The sequence below is a fragment of the Cervus elaphus genome, chromosome 17, assembly GCF_910594005.1.
Source record: "Cervus elaphus chromosome 17, mCerEla1.1, whole genome shotgun sequence".
In the NCBI taxonomy this organism is placed as follows: domain Eukaryota; kingdom Metazoa; phylum Chordata; class Mammalia; order Artiodactyla; family Cervidae; genus Cervus; species Cervus elaphus.
Window position 1 is genome coordinate 15,234,292 of NC_057831.1, and position 22,339 is coordinate 15,256,630.

Here is a 22,339-nt window from a genome sequence, read left to right on the forward strand (position 1 = left end):
CCACTCTCATAACCCACTGCTGATTTCCCCTGTGCGGTATCCTTTGTGGTATTCAGTATCATATAATTTGGACCAAAATAGGCAATGACAGATGCCAAATTTAAAGCTCTTCACTGCCAGGCACATTGACAAATAAAATGGAGAAATGAAATCCCAGAAAATCCAATTTCCTAGATCCATCATATGGATAAGATCTACTTACATCCCATTTAACACACATACAGTTGAGAGACTTCTTATGTAAATATGAGTATGTTGTAATGAGCTATTGCAGTCAAGGTAATTTTAAGAACAAAATAACTCACTGACAGTATAAAAAAATGCCCGACAAATAAATACCCAAAAGTCTCTTGATTAACAAATCATTTTTAAGTTGAAGTATACTTGATTTGGGCTTCCCCAGTGACTTAGCAGTAAAGAATCTGCCTGCATGGGGAATACGTGTAAATCTATGGCTGATTCATATCAATGTATGACAAAACCCACTGAAATGTTGTGAAGTAATTAGCCTCCAACTAATAAAAAAAACCAAAACAAAACAACAACAAAACAACAACAACAAACTCTTAATTAATGTCAAAAAAAAAAAAAAAAAAAAGAATCTTCCTGCAGTGCAGGAGACGCGGGTTTGATCCCTGGGTCAGGAAGATCCCCTGGAAGAGGGCATGGCAACCCACTCCAGTATTCTTGCCTGGAGAATCCCATGGACAGAGAAGCCTGACAGGCTATAGTCCACAGGGTCACGAAGAAATGGACACAACTGAAGTGACTGAGGATGCATGCACGCGTAGTTGGTTTACAATGTTGTGTTAGTTTCTGGTATAGAGCAAAGTGATTCAATTTCATCTACATATTCCCTGTGCCATACAGTAGATCCTTGTTGTTTATCTATTTTATACACAGTAGCTAACAAATCCTTTTGCTTTCCTTTTTTTAAAAAAAATGTATATTATAAACAAAACAAAGGAAGTTATTCTCTTTCTGAATTTGCCAGAATAGACAGTGGAGATGCCATTTGGCTTAGGCACTCTTGTATGGCACTAAGAATCTTATTATCAATGCAAGAGAATCTGAAAAGGAAGAAAGTACAGCAGATGTATGGATGACTCGACCCCCTCTGTCACCTAGCAGATCCATGCAACACAATAATTTACTGCTTTAGGAATCATTAAAAATATTAAAGTGGTGAGTTATTGTGTTGTTCTTGGGGAAAATGTGCTCTACTATCCTCACTTTAAGAAGCTGGTTTTGAATTTGAAATTGCAAGAAAGCATTTTTCTATCTTTTTTTCTATTTTATGACTTAAAAGGAATAGAAAATGAAGGATAAGCTGTGAAATCTAAATTTTGTAATTCTCATTCTAACCTGAAGTGTTATGCTTTAGGTTTTAAAACAGACACACACACATACTTCACACAGATGGAACTGCCAAAGTGAAATTTTAGAACGTGACAGACTTGTTTTGTGAAGACAACCATGTATTTGTTGAAGAAGAAAAGTAGAGGTTTTTCATGCAATGTTCTTGTTACTTGAAAGAGCATTCACATAAGTGAGGTCATGAAATTAGTTACTTGAAGCATTTAAATGTAAATCTAAATCTAACTTCTTTTCTGTTTAAGATGTTTCAGAAAGTATTCCTGCTTGGATTGGGTTGTTGGACTAACCGGTTTTCAGTGTCCCTTTAAGCTCAAGTGTTTATAAGTCAGTGTTTCTGTGGTACAAGTTGACCATTAACTTGCTTTTCTATGAAAAGAACTAAACAATAATGACTGGTCAGAGTTAATTAGCAGACTAGAGTGAGCAAGAGGCCATGTAGCAATGATATCCCATTCCACCATTCCCTGAAAAAAGGAGATGGTGATTATAACGGGAAGCTACCTGGAGACCGGGAAATGCAGTTGCTGGATGAGAAGGTTAAGAACAAACGTTGCTCAGAATGAGTTATGGGTGAGTAGGACACTTAATTTTCCTCAAGTCCTAAGTTAGATCAAGAAAGGGATTCTCTTTCTCCCTTTTTAAGGACTTCATATAGAAGCATTAGTCGCTTAGTTGTGTCTGACTCTTTGGGGCTCCATGGACTGTAGTCCGCCAGGCTCCTCTGTCCATGGGATTCTCCAGGGAAGAATACTGGAGTGGGTAGTCATTCCCTTCTCCAGGGGATCTTTCCGACCCAGGGATCAAACCCAGGTCTCTAGCACTGCAGGCAGATTCTTTACCGTCTGAGTCACCAGGGAAGCCCAAAGAGAAGTGTAATAAGAAATACGAGAGCTTGTGTGCAAAGAAATAAAACTGCACTATATAAAATTTTACTAGCACACCACGCCTTTGTCTAAAGGCTTATAGTAATGTTTTATTGGTGCTGTATCATCCTCTTAAGGCAGACAGTCGTCTTTCACTATAAATTTTATTTGCTTTGTTTCTGTTAATATTTTAAGCTGAAAGAATGTACTGTAGTAAAGAAAAGAGGACCTAGAAATAGGAAAACATATATGTAATAATGCTCAATGACTAATTCCACTTCATTCTCTACCATTAACTATCTGCCTGAGACCTCTGAGATTCACTTTTGAGATTCATTTTTCTCATCTATATTTTGAGCTGATTGATTTAGGAACAGTTGTTAAAATCTTTCCAAGTCTTAAATTCCATACTCAGGAACACAGGGTTGTCTATTGCTAAACAACATCTGATGTTTATTTACTGAAAAATTCCTGGCTCTTTTCAAAACCCTGAAATATAATATTTTTATGCATACTTTCCTCTGTGGTTTAGAAGTGTTGGCTTGAATCTTAGAGGCTAGGTTATTGCTAAATATTCTTCTTTGCTTTTGTTTCCTTACTTGAAACCCTAATTCCTGATGCACAAGATCATAAATCTCTTCCCTTTGTCTAAGTGCAGTCAAAGAGAGATAAGATACATGGTTTTGTGAGGGCAAACAACAGGACTTGACCTAATCATTTGGGTAAGGATAGGGTGGGTTAAAGGGGGCTTCTCGGAGGATGTGATGCCTGAATCAAGCTCCGAAAGAGGAACAGGACTTAAGTTAAAATGGTAGGGAACAGCCCTAACTAAAGTAGAAGGAAGTATAGAGGGAATGAAAGAAGGTCAGGTTGGCTGAACTATACATAAAAGGAGAAAGTTGATATGAAGTGATGCTAGAGGGGTAAGCAGGGACTCTTAAAGGCCTTGTGTACTAGGCAAGGAATTTTGTGCTTACCCAAGAGTCATAGAAAACTACTAGTAGCAATAGGAACACAACCAACTTTACACTTGGGGATGATCATTCTGTTTTGAACATAGTTTGTGTATTGAGGGCAGGGAGGAAACAGCAGGTAGATCAGTTAAGTACTTATCGCAATAATCCAGGTGAGAGATACCAGGACTCTGGACTAGAGTGATGACATCAGAAGTATAGAAAATTGGACAGATTTGAGAACTGTTTATGGAGTAGGTGCAGCTTTGGTGTTGGATGGCTAGGAATGCTCTTAAGGGTTAGTCCCAAATGTCTGCCTCACCATAGCTCAAAACTGAATGGATGATGTTAACATACTTTGAGACAGGGAATACAGACAAGAAAAGACATAAATACATCTATTTCTAGCAATATAGTAAGGAAGATAAATCATACTGCCCAACATAAGCACTGAGATTTTAATCAAGAAAGCATGTCTAAAAAGGAAGGACAGATTTCCAAGACAATGAGTGTTTGTTACTTGTGAATTTCCAAACTGTACTGAAGATATTCTTTATACTTTTTTGAAAGTTACAGCATTTCCCCCTTTCCCTGTAGAATTCAGAAGAGACAATAGGAAGAAAATACTGTAATATAAGAAACACTTTGGAATCCAACCATCTGTCTAGATTTGTATGGTTCATTGTTAGACGTAACAGAGGCTGGAGCCCAGGAAATTTTCCTTCAGGCAACAGTCCCACTGAAAATTTTGTTCAGCTTCATGTATAAAAAGAATCATTTTCAATTTTAACACATATCAATTTTTCCCCCTTGAACTGCAAAACTTTATGAGCTATACATTATTTCTAAATTGGAAAATGGATGTTTCCCAAAATTTTTTATAATCTATGTATTATTTTTTCTATTTTAATGTCCCCTATATTTTTTTCCTTAAAAATAAAATAGAAAGAGGCCAGAAAAAGCAATGAAACATGCAAACAGACAAATCTAGGATAACAAAGTTAGAATCATACAATTTAAGACACACATGCATACATATAGCCAAATGGCTATGTGTTCATACAGTTTGCATTTGATTTTGGCATATTGATACTTTAGTTTTATCCATGATTAAGAATTTAGCTGAGTGGCTAAGTTACAGAGTAACTGGCAAGTTGGCCATCATTAGAAAGAAGAAAATCAGTGAATTATTCAAAGCCCCATTTCTTTTGGTATTTATGCTTGGGTTTTTTCCACTGTATGATCAGTGCCTCTACTAGGGGATAAATTAGGGAAAATGAAAGAACTCCAAAGGTATTCCATGGTCTGCTGGCTACCACCTCAGTAATAATTGACCAGTCAACTAGTGAGAATCTTAGACTTGAAGATGTGGGGAAGCATAAAGAAGTAAAAGAGATGGTCTCTACCATTAGGGAATGTACAATTAGTTAGAGGAATAACACATACATATATAAAAAATTAACTATACAAAGCATATCACAGATGATTGTATTCTAAATGCTCAATTTAAATTATCTTTGAAATTCAGTGAATGGTTGGTTAAATTTATAAGCAAGCTTATAGAACTCATTTAATTCATGTGCACGTGAACAATTATACTAAAAATCTTTTTCATCTACATTCAAAATTATTTATCATATTGCTTTTAGGAAAAAATATATTCTGGTATGCAACATAAAACAAAAAGAATAAGTTGCTTCTATCAGGCCCTAGCAATGACAATCCAGTCTTTCCCACACTTTCACCCTTTTTTGAGCCACACCACAAGTCACCGCTGACCATAATACCTCTCGTGCCGATTGGTGGTGAAGTGAAGTGAAAGTTGTTCAGTTGTGTCTGACTCTCTGTGACCCCATGGACTAAACAGTCCATGGAATTCTCCAGACCAGAATACTGGAGTGGGTAGCCTTTCCCTTCTCTAGGGGATCTTCCCAACCCAGGGACTGAACCCAGGTCTCCGCATTGCAGGTGGATTCTTTACCAGCTGAGCCACAAGGGAAGCGATTGGTGGTAGAAATGGGTAAATAAAAAGAGAAAAAAATCTGATTGGAGTGTAACACAACTGTGTAGCTTGGTTGGATATGTTTGCATGACAGACATTTGTTAGCATTTAAAAACTGCATAAAAAGGGAAGAGAAGCCAACTTCTAAGCCACCAAACAGCTAAAGGGTAGACTTACATTTCTAGCAGTATGGAAGACTATGCTCTGACCAACATTCCTGCTGAAAACAACTAATAATACTGGAGAAGTATGTTAAAAATCTCTAAAGTGTATCAGTGAAACAGCAAGAGAGGAAAGACTGCACAGAAGACAAAAAATCAAGTAAAAACTGGAACCCAGAAAGTTAACACGGAAGCTAACCTTTGCCTTGAGTGTATCTGCCGAACATTGTGAGCTGAAATGGGTTTTCACTATTTTGGCAGGTGGGAGGATAGGAAATAAAACCAAAGCCCTACCCAGGAGGGCAGTATAAGAAGAGACCACCCCCCTACCTTGCATAAAACTGAGATCCTAAAAGCTTGCACTTTTAGCATACGGGTGAGCTAAAATGTTTTCTCATCTTCTTCCCCTGCTTTCCAGGAAAACGGTCTGTGTTAAATAGGCAGCCTCAAGGAAGAGAGCAAAAAGTTTTTCTCTTGTGAATCCGAAGCCACAGATCCAGAAAACCTCTAGCTGATAATTATTTTGAAGTAAATTATTTACAAATAAGCCCAGGTTGGTGATTTTCTTGGCCAACGGGTTGACTGAAACATAATCATCTCTAAAGGAATCTAATTTCAACCCAAGTTTCAAAGACTCTCACCTATAAAATACCAAGAAATATGAGCTCCTGATCAAAGCCGTCAAAATGCATAAGGTAAAAAGAAACAATGAATGAAAGCAGAAACAACAGATAGTAAAATTAGACCCACAAGACTATAGATGATGGAATTTCAGATATATACTACAAAATATGCATGTTTAAAGAACTGAAAGAGTATGTTGAGTGTATGAATAAAGATCAAGAAACTATAAAAAGGCATATTAAAATCATAAAATTTCTATTATTTAATTTTAATAATTAAAAATTTTAAATGTAAGGAATTGGATATATTTGATCAAATTTAGCTCTGACTGAAGACAGAACTTTTGAAATGAATGATACATCAGAACATGCCACTTAGAAGGCAACAGAAAAAAGACAAAGGGATGGAAAATATGAGAGAGATTAAGAAACACAGAGGACTGAAGGAAAAGCTCCAACATATATTCAGAATCCTAGATGAAAAGAAGCAGAATAAGTTTGGAGAGATAATGACTAACAACATTTTGGCCAGGAGAAAGACAATAATCAGAATTCCCATAATACTCAAACAAATAAAAATTCATACCTAGAAATATCACAGTGAAACTAGGTAGCAAAAAAGATATAGAGAAGATCCTCAAAATGGCCAGAGAGAAAAGGCAGATTACCTTCAAAGACATAACAATAAATTTATAGATAGCTACCTAAAAGCAACAATGGAAACTAGGAGACAGTGAAAAGATAGCTTTAATATATGCTAGAAGGGGAAACCCTGCAAAATAATAATAAACATCAACAGTTCCAAGCATATAGTTATAGTTATACTTTAGTTAGTTAGTCTATAGTTAGTACTTTAGGTAGAAGGAAACTAATTACAGGTGAAGAGCCAGAGATTCAAGGAGAAATAATAACCATTAAAGTGGTATGTTACTGGCTAAGTATAAACAAACAGTGATTGCAAAAAGCTACAACAACGTCTGCCTTGTAGGATGAAAAATATAAAAATATATATACAAACACAAACAACAAGCATATATGTCAGAAGGACAGTGATTGACATTTAAGTTTTCTAAGATCCTTGAGTTGGTCAGAAGGATTGGAGACATTAACATTAGACTCTGATAAAATGTCTAAGAAGATCCCTAAAAAATTAAAATAAAACATATAACTTTGAAACAAGTAGAAGGAAAAAAATGAAAAAAAAAAGTCTAAAAGAAGGCAAGAAAAAGGAAAATCAAGAAATATACTTCTAAATGATTCAAGTCAAAGAAGTCATTATTATGGAATGATAAATACTACATATCCAAGTGGAATTCAAAGTGGAACATAAACATATCAATGCTTCTGATAAAGATAAATGAATTAAATACAATAGTAAAATGATAACAAAATTATCATTATTTCAAATATATCATTATTATAGTAAAATTCTGAAGGAGATGGGAATACCAGACCACCTGACCTGCCTCTTTAGAAATCTGAATGCAGGTCAGGAAGCAACAGTTAGAACTGGACATGGAACAACAGACTGGTTCCAAATAGCAAAACGAGTACATCAAGGCTGTATATTGTCACCCTGCTTGTTTAACTTATATGCAGAGTACATCATGAGAAACACTGGGCTGGAGGAAGCACAAGCTGGAATCAAGATTGCAGGGAGAAATATCAATAACCTCAGATATGCAGATGACACCACCCTTATGGCAGAAAGTGAAGAAGAACTAAAGAGCCTCTTGATGAAAGTGAAAGAGGAGAGCCAAAAAGTTGGCTTAAAGCTCAACATTTAGAAAACTAAGATCATGGCATCTGGTCCCATCACCTCATGGCAAATAGATGGGGAAACAGTGGAAGCAGTGTCAGACTCTATTTTTCTGGGCTCCAAAATCACTGCAGATGGTGATTGCAGCCAGGAAATTAAAAGACGCTTACTCCTTGGAAGGAAAGCTATGACCAACCTAGACAGCATATTAAAAAGCAGAGACATTACTTTGCCAACAAAGGTCTATCTAGTCAAGGCTATGGTTTTTCCAGTAGTCATGTATGGATGTGAGGGTTGGACTATACAGAAAGCTGAGCACCAAAGAATTGATGCTTTTGAACTGTGGTGATGGAGAAGGCTCTTGAGAGTCCCTTGGACTGCAAGGAGATCCAACCAGTTCATCCTAAAGGACATCAGTCCCGGGTGTTCATTGGAGGGACTGGTGTTGAAACTGAAACGCCAATACTTTGGCCACCTGATGCGAAGAGCTGACTCATTTGAAAAGACCCTGATGCTGGGAAAGATTGAGGGCAGGAGGAGAAGGGGATGACAGAGGATGAGATGGTTGGATGGCATCACCGACTCAATGGACATGGATTTGGGTGGACTCCGGCAGTTGGTAATGGACAGGGAGGCCTGGCGTGCTGCGGTTCATGGGGTCTCAAAGAGTCAGACATGACTGAGCAACTGAACTGAACTGAAAATGATAATGATAGACTAGATTAAAATTAGCTACATGGATTTAGCAAAGCATAAGAATATAGAAAAGGTAAAAGTAATAAGATGGAAAAAGATATACTAGAAAAATACTAACTAAAAGTTGATGTACTTATATTAATAGATAAAATAGACTTTAAGGCAAAAAGCATTAATAGCATCAATAATTAATAAAAAATTGCCTTAAATGATACAAAAATAATTGGCACTAAGATAGACCAAATTGATCTTCTAAATAAAATCAGGAGTCCAATACATATGAAATCTTGACTTACTACAAAGCTCAATATATAACATTGAGCTCATTGTTTTTTTAAAATCAGTACAAGTCAGATTAAAGATCAAAATGTGAAAAACAAAGCCATTCAACTTCTTAAAAAAATACCTAAAAGATTATGACTTATGGTTAGGAAAGAATTTCTTAAACACAAAAATAGCAAATTATAAAGGAAAAGATTGATATATTTAATTAACTGGAAAGACACGTTTCTCATTAATAAAAAGACATCAAAAAGAAAATGAAAAGACAAGTCATAAACTGGGAGAGAGTATTTGTAACATATGTAACTGACAAAAGACTTCTATCCAGAGTATGTAAAGAATTCCTGTAAACCGGTGAGAGAAGGATCATAGAAGAAAAAGAATGAGCGAATAAATTGAAGAGATGCTTCACACAAGGAAACATGGTGGTCAATGAACTTATGAACAGTATCCAACCTCATCAGTGATTGTTATTGTCCAGTCACTCAATCATATTCAACTCTCTGTGACTCCGTGGGCTGCAGCAGGTCAGGCTTACCTGTCTTTCACTATCTCCCAGAGTTTGCTCATCAGTAATTAAGAAATATAAACTCAAACCACAATGAAAAAACATTCACAACTTTTTGATTGGAAAAAAAATGTAAGTTGGATAACAGTTGTCAAGAACAGTCAGCGTTAGTTATTCCCATTCACCACTGTTTGGTATTATCCAGTAAAATCAAAGATGCATACACACTGTGGCTTGGTGTCCACTCTCAGGCATATACTCTTGTTTAGGGAAGCTCTTGGACCTGGGTTGAGGAAATATGTATAAAAATGTCCACTGTGACACAGTTTGCAATAGCAAACAAAAGGAGGCAATTTGAATATCCATCAATAGGAGAATGAATTAGAAAACTGAGGTGTAATTATACACTGGAATAGAATAAGCAAATGAATGATTACAGTTACATACAACAACATGGATGAATCTTGGAAATAAAAAAGGAAGCCACAGATGAATACATGCATACAATTTATAAACATTCACAGCTAAACAACATACCTAGGATACAAATATATAAGGTAAAATTACAAATAAAAGTAAGGGAATGATAAACTAAAAATTTAGAACACTGGATTTACTGAGGGAAGAATGAAGAAGTTGAGACGCAGGTATATGGACACAGATTTCAAAGGAAGTGATAGATTCTTTTACTTAAATTGGTTGTTTGATCTATGGATATTCACTGTGTTCTGTGTATAGTACATCTAATTCACAATTTTTTGATACCTAGTTGACATCTAATGAAAAAACTAAAGATAATAAGATGGAAATTCAAGTCTAGGTGTATTGCATAGGTAATAAACCCTTAGGACTGGAGCCAGTGATTTCATCAAAAGAGAGTAAAAGGGTCAGGATTTCAGAGCAGGAAGGCGCACTTGCACAGGGGTTTCTCCAGGGTAGGATTTGGAACAGTTGAAGAGAGAAGAGAAGGAAAGAAATCTAGTTGGGGAATGAAGTTCGACTTCAAGGAAGAGATCCTCCTCTTGTATTGGGAAGCCATGAGTATGCACAGGCTACTGAAAGAATCTATGAGACAGGTGGCTTGAACTGTTAGTTTAACAAACACTAGATTGAACAGAAATTTATCTTTCATTCCATTGATAAAGGAATGTGTTGTGATTTTTAAAAAATAGTGAAATAGACTTTGGAAAATTCTATTAGTGAAAATGAAGTTCTTTGCTATGGCCCTTTGGTACCAAGGTTTCCAGCCTCAGGGCCACAGCTTGTTAAAGTGGGAGGTTGGGGCCCAGCGCCGCCTCTTCCCTCTTTCTCTCCTGCTCTTGTGTACCAGCCTCTCCAGTTCCCTGCATGTGTTCATCAAACTTGACTGCACAGGAAAGTGCAATGAGAGTGTTCCGGGTCACAAGCAGGTTACCTGCTGGCCTCAGGAAGAAAGAAGAGGAAAAAGAAAAAGCCATTGTTTCAGTGTCTGCCGCTCTTACTCCCCGGCTACAGTTACCCACTTCATCAGCTATGGTGACATCTGAAGAACTATTAGCCTAGCCCCCATGGCTAGAAAAGCAACTTCTCAGGTCAAGGTGAGTCAGGCCTGCCATCTGGTCCTGCTCTGGTCTCCTGTGCTTAGACTTCCAAATGATCCTTCTAGGAGAGTTTTCTTTGTATTTCTGCACCCTGAATAAAAGAAGAGCAGTCCCATATATGGACTCTGTTATGTCTTAAATCCAGAACTGCATGATACTGGGAGCCATTCACAGAGTAGGCAAAATTATTCTTACATATTTGAAGGGCCTTCAATCTGAGGCATATCTTTTGGGAAGCAGATATTGTCTATTCAAACTCTAGGTAAAGAATTTGAGCCATGAAGAGGGGTGAAGAGGCAGAAAGAGGTCAAGTAACAAGCAAAGATCAGGATAAGAATTCAGGGGTTCTGTTCAGTTCAGTTCAGTTCAGTTGCTCAGTCGTGTCCAACTCTTTGCGACCCCATGAACTGCAGCACGCCAGGCCTCCCTGTCCATCACCAGCTCCCAAAGTTTACCCAGACTCATGTCCATTGAGTCAGTGATACCATCTAACCATCTCATCCTCTGTCATCCACTTCTCCTCCTGCCCTCAATCTTTCCCAGCATCAGGGTCTTTTCAAATGAGTCAGCTCTTTGCATCAGGTGGCCAAAGTATTGGAGGTTCAGCTTTAGCATCAGTCCTTCCAATGAACACCCAGGACTGATCTCCTTTAGGATGGACTGGTTGGATCTCCTTGCAGTCCAAGGGACTCTCAAGAGTCTTCTCCAGCACCACAGTTCAAAAGCATCAATTCTTTGGTGCTCAGCTTTCTTCACAGTCCAACTCTCACATCCATACATGACCACTGGAAAAACCATAGCCTTGACTAGATAGACCTTTGTTGGCAAAGTAATGTCTCTGCTTTTTAAGTCAGGGGTTCTGACTTGTCCTCAAAACACACTTTTGCTACCTTTTAAATAGTATTAGAGTTCTGCAGATTAACACAGCAAGTGTAATTTGCCAGAAGAGAAACAATTCTCTTTTAAAAGAGAAATTGCATTAAAAGGAGAAATGGAGTCTATGCTGTGGTGGATGAGGCAGCTGAAGGGCTCTGTTTACTTCTACAGTCAGAATGGCAAACTTCCTGGTCTCCAGGGATGGAATAGGGAGAAAGTCCAGCTGATGCTATGGGATGTATATGGAAATGGCATGAAGCATGCATGCCTGTATGTGTGCTAAGTTGCTTCAGTCATGTCCAGCTTTTTGTGACCCTATGGGAGGTAGCCCACCAGGTTCCTCTTTCCATGGGATTCTCCAGGCAAGAGTACTGGAGTGGGTTGCCATTCCCTTCACCAGGGAATCTTTTCACACCAGGAATCGAATCCGTGTCTGTCTTCTGAGTTGACATGCAGGCTCTTTACTACTAGCGCCATCTGGGAAGCCCTGCATGAAGCGTACTATGATATAAATTGCCAGGGCTATGAAGCATTATGTATTTCTGATGAGGCCAGCAAATGTTAAGATTAAGATTAATTTCGCAACAAAATATTTTCAAATTTGTATATATAATTCCCACAGTCAAGAGTTATTTTTCAAAGAACCATGTGGATTTTGAAGTTAGAGATGGCCCACAAAGAAGCAGTCTGTATTGGAGAAAAGGAATGAGGGAACTCTGAAACTGTTGGAAGAGAAAAACAAAGGTACTGATAAGAACTGCAGTTTCACTGTATAAGTCATCAATAGGCAGTCAAGTGAAGCACTTGCATTTTGCAGTCAGGGTTCTTAGGTTTAAATTTCAGTTCCACTACTTGCCAGCTGAGCAGCCTTAGACAAATCATGTCTCAGTTTCCTCATCTCTAAAAAAGGGGTAGTAATAGGACTAATCACGCAGTGTGCTAAAAGGGTCAATGGAGTTAATATTTGTAAAATATGAAGAATGTTACCTAGAATGTAAAAAGTGCTTTGTAGGTATCAGTTACTGTTATCAATACAATTTTCAAGAAATAAAATTTTAATTTTTAAAGGGTCACCCAGTTCCCCCTTAATCTGCTTTTTTTTGGATTTGATTTCCTTGTTGGCTTCATTAGAGTTTACGGCTTTGAGAAAAAAATTGCTTGGCTGTGTAAAGTCTGCACGTTCTTGATAATTTTCTCAGTATAATGCCATATAATAATGGGATTATCCCCTAAATAATTCTCCAGATCCATATTCAATTAAGGAATAAAATGCTTGTAGAAAATTGAAATATTATGACCAGTCAGACAACTTCAGGAAGAAAGATGTGAATTTTATTTACTTTAAAAAAAGAACCTCTTAAACCCAGCTCACCTGGTTTAATCATCTGTCTGAGTTGTCAGAAAAGTGAGCCCTGGAGCAGCTAAGGGAAAGGGCGGCCATCAGATTACAGATCGGACAGAAACACCTCTGGCCCCTTATTTTCTTTGCTCTGAGACACAGGCAAAGCTCCTTATTTATTTCACACTTGCAGTGTCAAAGGCGCCTGGGGGTGGGCCTCTGGGCCCGGGATTGGCAGGCCACACTCCTGGACAGACAGAATAGAAGTCCTCCGTGTGGCCGTGGGACTCACACAGTGTGTTCAAGTCACCAGCAACCGATGGATCTTGGCAGGGAGCCTGCTTCTGGCCTGGGAACAAGTACAGACTTGTGTTTCCTCCAGTGCCAAGTGACCGTGATGAAGCAGCACTCAGATACTCACGTGCTTTGAGGGCCAAAAGGTAAAAGTGTTGTTCAGTGGGGCCAACACCCACACACCAAACCACTTAAACACAGTGACAACCCAGCGGCAAGGGGCTCTGTAGGACAAGGAGTTTACAACAGAATCTTGCTACTTTTGTCTGATGGTAGAGAAAAAAAGAAGTGTCAGAAAAGGAACGATAGCATGCTTACTTTTGGGGGTATTTACCTCTTGAGGTCTAGCTTCTCTGGTGGCTCAGTCAGTGGTCAAGAATCCACCTGCCAATGCAGGAGATGTAGGTTCGAACCCTGGGTCGAGAAGATCCCCTGGAAAAGGAAATGGCAACCCACTCCAGTATTCTTGCTTGGGAAATGCCATGGAGAGAAGAGCTGGCAGGCTATAGTCCATGGGGTGGCAAAGAGTTGGACACAACTGAGTGACTAACACTTTTGCTTTCACTTTCACCTCTTGAGGTAGGTATCCCACCACACATGCAAACCCACAGAGTCCTCAGCATGGCTCATCTTAGCTGAAAAGTCTAAAGTACTGTCATACAGAGTGAAATAAGTCAGACAGAAAAAAAAAAACCCACAAATATTATAGATTAACACATATGTAAGGAATCTAGAAAGATGGTACTGATGAACCTATCTGCAGGGCAGGAACAGAGACTCAGACATAGAGAACAGACTTGTGGACACAGCGGGGGCACGAGCGGGTGGGACAAATCGAGAGAGTAACACTGAAATATATACGCTACCGCGTGTGAAATAGCTAGCTGGTGGGAAGTTGCCGTGTGGCACAGGGAGCTAACTCAACCCGGTGCCCTGTGAAAACCCAGAGGGGTGGGATGGGGTGGGAGGTGGGAAGGAGGCTCAAGGAGGGAACACATTGAAGTCTATGGCTGATTCATGTTGATGTATGGCAGAAGCCAACACAACACTGTAGAGCAATTATCCTCCAATTTAAAGAAATGAATTAAAAAAAAATAAATAAAAAGGCTCAATTAAAAACCCAGGCCCACTCTGAACCTGCATAGAATCTGAAGGCCCTCTCTTCATCCGGCTGACTTGGAAAATGGGTACAGTTTTAGAATCTCAGGATTCTATGCTTTCTGTAAGAGTTCTGCTACGGAGTAAAATGCCACCCAGTCTTGGAACAAATGTGCTCAGCGTGTCAATCACCTGATTTGGGGGACAACTTGATGGTTTTTAAGCCACTCCACTCACTTTCTTTGGTAGTTCCTCAAGGCGAAGAAGTCTCATTTCCTCTTTTCTATAATAAACAGAATAGAGATCTGAGACTTGGTGTTCACTCCTTTGCTTTTAGCTAATGAAGGACTATTTGCCAGTATAGAGTTAAGAGTGATACAGAAAAAAGTTTTTTAAAAAATTAGTACATCAGAAAAGACAAGTGAAACACACTAGTTTTTTACACAATCTATTACTGGCAAACAATTTTTTTGTTTCCTACTGTTTCCTTAATGCTTTGTTTTAATAACTAACTTTTAGAGTTTTAAAATATAAAATGATATATACTGACTAGTATTTGCAAACTCCTGAGTGGTAGTTAAGCATTTATTGAGTATCCGTTATATACTGTACTTCAAACTTTTGAAAGTTACCAAGAAACAGAATAAACATTTCCAAGCCTCAAAGATAACCTCATTGGGGAAGTAAAACGAGTGTCTAATTCAACTTACAAAAAATTCCAAAGCAACATTCTGACCTACAGGATGAGTTTACTTAAATTTAGACAAGTCAGAGAATTGATTCTATCTTTCCCACTATTATAGAAGAAAAAGTATTTCACAGTACATATTGACAAGAGGAAATAGAAGAATTGGGTTGATTATTTTATTTTTATAAGATTACAATGGGGAAGGTGGCAAGTAATATGGTGCCAATTTGAAGATAAAGAAAGTCAGAAGTTTAGTGATTTGTCCAAGTTCAAATGGCAACTCACTAGATTATCTGCCGGAGTTAGACACAAGCTTTTAAACATTCAATACACTGGTTTTTCATGAGATCACTCTGTGTCCTGTATTTTGTGGGGAAGAAACCAATAAACACACTAAAAAAAAATGTATTATTTAGGTATATGGTGATACTGTGACAGAAATGTATAACCTGATTTGTTTTAAAAAGCAGACTTGATTCTTAAATTTTAAAGCGCTGAAAACACAGCAGCTATGTTTTTTCTTGGGGAAAAAAAAGTATCCTAATTTGACCTTATTCAAGCAGTAATATAATTCCAGGGGGACCAATGAAGAGAAAGGAAAGATCTGATGAAGTCTAAGTGGTGATTGCATTTATAGATTAATCCTGACAGGGAGGAAACACATCTCCTCCCAGGAGAGCTCAATACAGCCAACTGAGAAGTGAGGTCATTATTTATGAGCACAGTGGATTTTTCTGATTACAATAAGCATTTGAATTTCTTTAAGTGAAACATTTTTTTTAGTGGTAGTAAACTTAAAAATTAAGCACTGCACTGTGTTTTTTTTGTTGTTGTTATACTGGCTAAAATGCAATCCTCTCATTCTTTTTACTGCTTCATACAGCAATTTGTCTGCCCTGATCAAAATGGGAAAATGCTATACATTTATTTAAAAAATACATACCAAAATCTGCAAGACCCCATATGGGGAAAGAATAGTATGAATGAATGGTCAGCAGGATCTCCCCAGAGCAGTATCATTTCCGCCCATGTTCTACAGTGGCCTTCACATATATTAACAGTTTCATTTGAAGCTAAGAAGTTTAGAAAACTTACCCAACTGAATCAGTGAGGGTGGGGTAGGAGCAGAATAATGATTCAACTTTTATTTTTCAATCAGATGATAAATTCTCATTCTAGGAAGACACTACCACATACCACAAAATATACCAATGACATGTATCCCCAGTGAAAGTCATTATGAAAGAGTGTTCATGAAACCACTGTGTCATGGAAGCAAAACAACTAATTTGGAACATGAGAGCCAAGTAATCAAGCTTATTTTAAAAGGGAGGGTGGCAAAATATTAAGTCATATAATATTGTGATAACATTAAGTCACAATAAATGATATTAAAGAGTCTGTCTTAATCTTAAAGGTGAGATAACAGTATTGTGGTTACTGTAAATATAAGTTCATATCTTTTAAGGAAACACTCTGAAATACTTACAGATAAATCTATATGAATGGCAACCCACTCCAGTATTCATGCCCGGAAAATCCCATGGACCTAGGAGCCTGGGAAGCTACAGTCCATGGGGTCAAAGAGTCGGACACGACTGAGCGACTTCAGCTCAAATCTATATGAATCTGAGGTGTAGGGCATGGAAGTGCAGTTTTCTCATGGAAGTGGGGATGTAAATTAGGCAAAATTGGCTATAGGTTGATAAATGTTGAGGCTGAATCAAATTACATTAGATTTTGTATATTGCCCCCACCACTTCTGCACATATTTGAAATCTCTCTTTATAAAATTCTTTAAAGATTTTGTTTTGAGGACTGTAAAGCAAAAAGGAGGGCTTTCCAGGTGGCTCAGTGGTAAAGAATCCAACTTGCCAATGCAGGAAATGCAGAAGCCCTGGGTTTGATCCCTCAGCTGGGAAGACCCCCTGGAGAAGGAAATGGCAACCCACTCCAGTATTCCTGCCTGGAAAATCCCATGGACAGAGGAGCCTGGTGCGCTACAGTCCATGGGGTCGCAAAGAGTCAGATATGACCGAGCGCCTGAGCACAAAGCACAGGCAAAAAGGAATGGCTTTCATGACCCCTGAGAAGCAGCGAAAGACAATTCTGAAATTACTTTAAGTCTGCCTAGTCCCAGCTTTAGACTGGGCCAGCAAAATTGGGCTTCAGTTCCCTAATGTGGAGTAAGGCTCTGTAAAGTGAGGCTATGACTTTATCCAATTCCATGATCAAGCCCAGGCTGTGATCGTACATTTGGAGTGTCTGCCTAATGAGTTACCAGTAACACACTGTATTTTTTATCACAGCTCTATTCCACCTACACACCCATCATATAAATTTGTAGGGTATGCTGTTGCATTTCTCTGTTAGTTTGTGCTCTGAAATCACATTCTAAGTTTAATATTATCTTAAGCAAAATATAAACAAAGGGGCAAATGTGGAACATAAATAATCACACCAAATATTTCAAAGCTATTAGCACAGGTAAATGAATTCTGTCTATAAAAACACAAGAAGCTCATGCCCTATTAACACTGTCTTGGGAACTCAGAAGCTAAACTACTGTGAGTAAATAGAGAGGCCCTGCCTGTTTTTGCCAAACTGGGTAACATGCTCCTATTCTACTTTTAGAGAATTAAGAAGTTAAGCAAAACAAAAATTCAAAACCATGGAAGAAAAAAAATCTCCAACTTCATCTGTCTTCAAAAACTTTTTAAATGTGAAAAAGTAGTTTGATTAATTGAATGTTCAGGCATTTGAACTAAGTTAACTAATATTCTAAACCCACAGTTTGCTGACCCCAAAAGGCAGAGTGGAGAGGGAATTTTTCATTGGTTGAATGAATACTTTCTATACTTTATGTACTATATACCTCAGACACAATCCCTTTTGATATAGGCTTTATTATTCCCACTTTAGAGATAAGAAAATTGAGGGTCATGGAGGTTAAATAATTTGTCTTAAGATCACATAAAGAATAAGGGGGCATATTCAAACTTTCAAGAAGATTTTGACCCCATGGGTGTTTTTAAAGCCATTTGCCATCCAGCTTACTGACATAGTCCTGAATATTTCAGAGTGTGTTAATACACAGAAAGATAGGATTAACAGTAGCCTTTCTAGGTACTCTTATCGAACTTCTAATAAAGTAATTCTATAAATATGCATGTGTGTATCACATATGTATGCTTCCATTTTACTAATGAATCAATTTCTACCCAGCCTGGTCCAGAGAAAGTTGATCAAATTTCACAATTTTCTTTAAATACACTAGAGAGAGGCAGCTGAAAAGCCAGAGACTAATTCAGAATGTCACTCCTACTATTATCGCATTGGAAAGACAATTGCTCACAACTGAATTCTCTCTAGATTTCAACCAGCAGTAATTCAGGCCAGAACGCGCTCTGCCGTCACACTATATTCTCCGAGTTCGCGGGAGTTTTGTTTCGTAAAGATAATTAAAGACATAGCAGTGCCACTTGCTAGGATTCCTCTTTTTCTCTTTTACCTCTTATAAAAGAAGAAACTTTAAAGATTAGATTTTTTTCTTTTTCTAAAGCTGGGTATACCAACTGGCATCGGCTGTATTAAAATCAGGAGAAACCTCAATCAAAAAGCCCCTCTCGGAAGGCAGGCTTTCTTGTTAATATGCACCAACATGAAAGGCTTTCTTTTCATCCTATACAACTACAGTGTGTGTAAATTGCAGGGGGCTCATTGGCATAAATCTCGGCTGCGACCTCTGAGGTAAACTGGATTTACATTACTTTCTGACAAGAATTAAATGAAGGCCTTGTGGATATATGAACAGCCTTCTAGGCTGCAACAGATGGGCCTGAATGTGCTCCCTAGGAAAACTATCAGTGACATCTGTGTCCTCCAAATTCTGGTGGTCTCAGCCAATTAACAGGGGGGAAGAAAAGGTGGGGGTGGGGAGGCCATGACACAGCCCCCAGCCAAACCGAGGCAGAGTGTTTGTGTTTGGAGATGGGATCAGGCTGGCCCTAAGCGGTGAGGTTAGCACTTTATTGTCAGCATTCAAATGGAGAATGTGGCTTACACGCTATTTGTATACCACAGTGAGGATAATATGATTTTTCTCATTTGACCGGAGGAGATGGCCCTCTCTTGCAGCTGATATCATATTTCAGCGCGGTCTCTTTGAGACGGGTGTTTACTGTGGTCTCTTCCGAGGCAGGCTGATGGTGTTGCTGTCTGCCAGTTAATGCGGTGCATTCACGTGTCACGAAGCAGGTGAACTCCAAGACAAAACAGAGATCTCGCTTCAAAATGTTCTTCTTCAAAATCTATTCCTTTCCTCCTCCAAAGGAGCTTTTACTGATTTCGCAAGGAAGTGAAAAATCAAGGTTTTCTGGTTAAAAGCAAGTCAAGATAAATTACCTCACAGAACTTTCATGAAGTGATGGAAGAGTCCTTGAAAAGACAACAAAATGAACCCTGAACCCTACTGTCTGAATTTATCAGATTTTGGCAGGCCAATCCCCCTGTGTTTAACGTGCAGGCGGAAGGAAAACTGGATGAACCTAAGCGGAGAATAAGAATCCCCTTGTACCCTCTCAGTTCCTTGGATAGAACGGAGCAGACAACCAGGACTGGGGAGCTGGAGAGACAGCAGGGAAGATGAGTATGAACATTTACTTGTTCAGGACCAGGAGGAATTAGGAGATGACTATTTGAGTATTCTAGATCCTGTGTCTTCCAGGTCCTAGGGCTAAGAACAGAGGCTTTGAACCCAAAGTACCCACGTCTGGCTCCACCACTTCCTGGATATGAGTCAATGGGCAAGTTACTGAACTTCTTTGAGCCTCAGTTTCCTCATCTGTAAAGTCAAGCTAATAATTGTATCTACCTCTTAATAAAGATAAAATAACCTCACACATGGAAAATATTTCTGACATTGTTTGATAGCTTTTTCTATCCTGACTTTACAGAGAAGAGTACTGAGGGCGCAAGGGTAGAGTCCCAAACCTCTCAACTGATTTTTCAAAGTGAAAGGCATTATGTTCTACTAGTTTTTAGAAATTCAGGAAACTGATTTTCAAAAGAAACAATTTGTATTGCTTTTAGGAACTTTATCATGCTTTAAAATTACACATTTCTTTTAATGTGTAAGATTTTGAAATTATGATTTGCTGAAATGAACTTATTATCAATAGCATCTAGATATCTCTGAAAATTATAAAATAGCCTGTCAAGAGGCTAATAAAATAGTATAGTTAGACACCTCCCCCAAATTTAAGCCATTTGTTTTAACTCCCTTTTCCTAGCTGTAGAAATAGAAGTGAGTGGCTTGTGCTACAGTCAATTGAGGTTATTATATGTGACGTTTTAGAAGACAATTGTTAACTGTGATAGTTTGGATATAAACTATCCAAAGGATTTACTCCTTTGTCCATGGTGTAGTTTAAAACACAGTAATTCCATGTAACAATTGCTTAGAACAACGGCAAAAAGAGGGCAAAGAGGGTAAGTGGACCTTCTGAACAAGAGAACCAATATCTAACCATACAAGCTCATCTTCCTGTGTTTTTAAAGTCTATTTTCACTTATGGATTCTTAGCCTCTTACTTTCTGCTCTGTATGATTTTCTAATGATCCAATTATAAGAACTTGAGCAAGCTGAGCCTCAAGGATTGCTTCTAGAGAAAGCCAAATTATTGGTTCACAAAGAAGCACTTGCTCTTTCTTCTTTACTCATTTGCTGGCTTTCAAAACTCATGGACTCAGTGATGAGGATGAAGACAATTGTGGGCACAATTTTGCACAAATTGAGAGGTTTTCAAAATCTTTACTAGGCTGCAATGCCAAACATAATCCTGTCTTATTCTGTTGGTATAATATCTTCATGTTGATCTATAGACAGCAGAGGGGCCTTTGTCTGCATAGAGATTCAGAAGAGAATTGACCCTAAACAAAAGCACCTGTTGTTTGGTTCTCGTAATAGCCTCAGAAGTGACCAGTGGCTGCATTTTCCCCACACTCCTCCTTAGGCTTTTCCCAACACTACCATCTCACACATCATTACTGGACGTAAAAAGAGAATAATTGAGGAGAAGATCAATAAATTTAAAAGCTCTTTAAGGAAAGACATAATGAATTTGGTACAGCACATATTTTTAGATCAAAGATGCCTTTGAAGTGACAAAACCCTAATCCATAAACTGCTGAAGCACTTCCTTTCTCTCCCAAACTGCTTGTTGTCAAATAAAATGGAAGTTAAGGAAATTATCTTTATCTGAAAATGGCCAAAAGAAGCCATCACCTAATGACAGCCTTGTCACAAATGACAATTGGGGAAATTGTCAGGAAGGCAAGGCCTAACAAGCAGAGAAGTGGGCTTGCTGTTTGCACTAATCTGGCCATGCAGCCCCCACACACAATCCCAGTCAGCTTGCTGTGTGAAACAGCCAAGGCTTTGTCAGTGGTGGCAAGGACTGGAAAGAGTGCTCTTTCATGAATATGTATTACCACCCCTTGAAGCCTACAGAGACAAACCCTTCAAAACTGAGATATAAAACACATACACACTACTGAACAACAAAAACCAAGAGAATCTAAGCTATTCGGTTGAGTGTAGTGAAATGCTAGTAACTAATGAAAGATCACGTGTTGGAAATCGAGCCACGACACCCGGTTGCATGTGTGTGCAGGGCCTTTATTTCCTAGTAATTGAGATGAAATCTTTAGGGGGCTTTCAATCTTTGGGAACACGTGTATGGATTCTGAGAGCTACACACAGTTGCATGGTTTGCAAATCACACACCTTATAATAAGTTCACCTTCCCAATGCCAGATATTCTGAAATTCTAAATATGTGAAAATAATTTTCATATTAACTGAGTATACATACAGTTTTAAGAAACTAATCAAATCTCACATTTGCTTCCAATGAAAGTAGTAAAAACACTATATGGAAAACTATGATAAAGATACAGTTGTCCAATATCAAGCAGAAAGATTGTGCAGGCAAAAGGACCACAAGCAAGAAATTTTAAGGTGAAATAGGGAAAAGACCCACCCCGCAAGCCCTCTGTAATCCTAAAATAGTATTTAAAAAATAGAATTAAATGTTTTTTAAAAATTCATATTATATGTACATCCTTTTCTACAAAGATAAATTATTTCATTTCTGGACAAAGATCTAGTAGGATGCATTTGAATGACTAAACTTTGGTTTTTCTACTGACATGGCAACTTAGTTTAAATATAAATATAT

General features: G+C 38.1%; 1 protein-coding gene across 11 annotated transcripts in view; it reads right to left on the reverse strand.

Annotated features, from left to right (window-relative positions):
* The window catches only part of ALPK1 (alpha kinase 1), a 121,803-nt gene that overhangs the window by 56,790 nt on the left and 42,674 nt on the right, over positions 1 to 22,339 (reverse strand). The window lies entirely within an intron of this gene.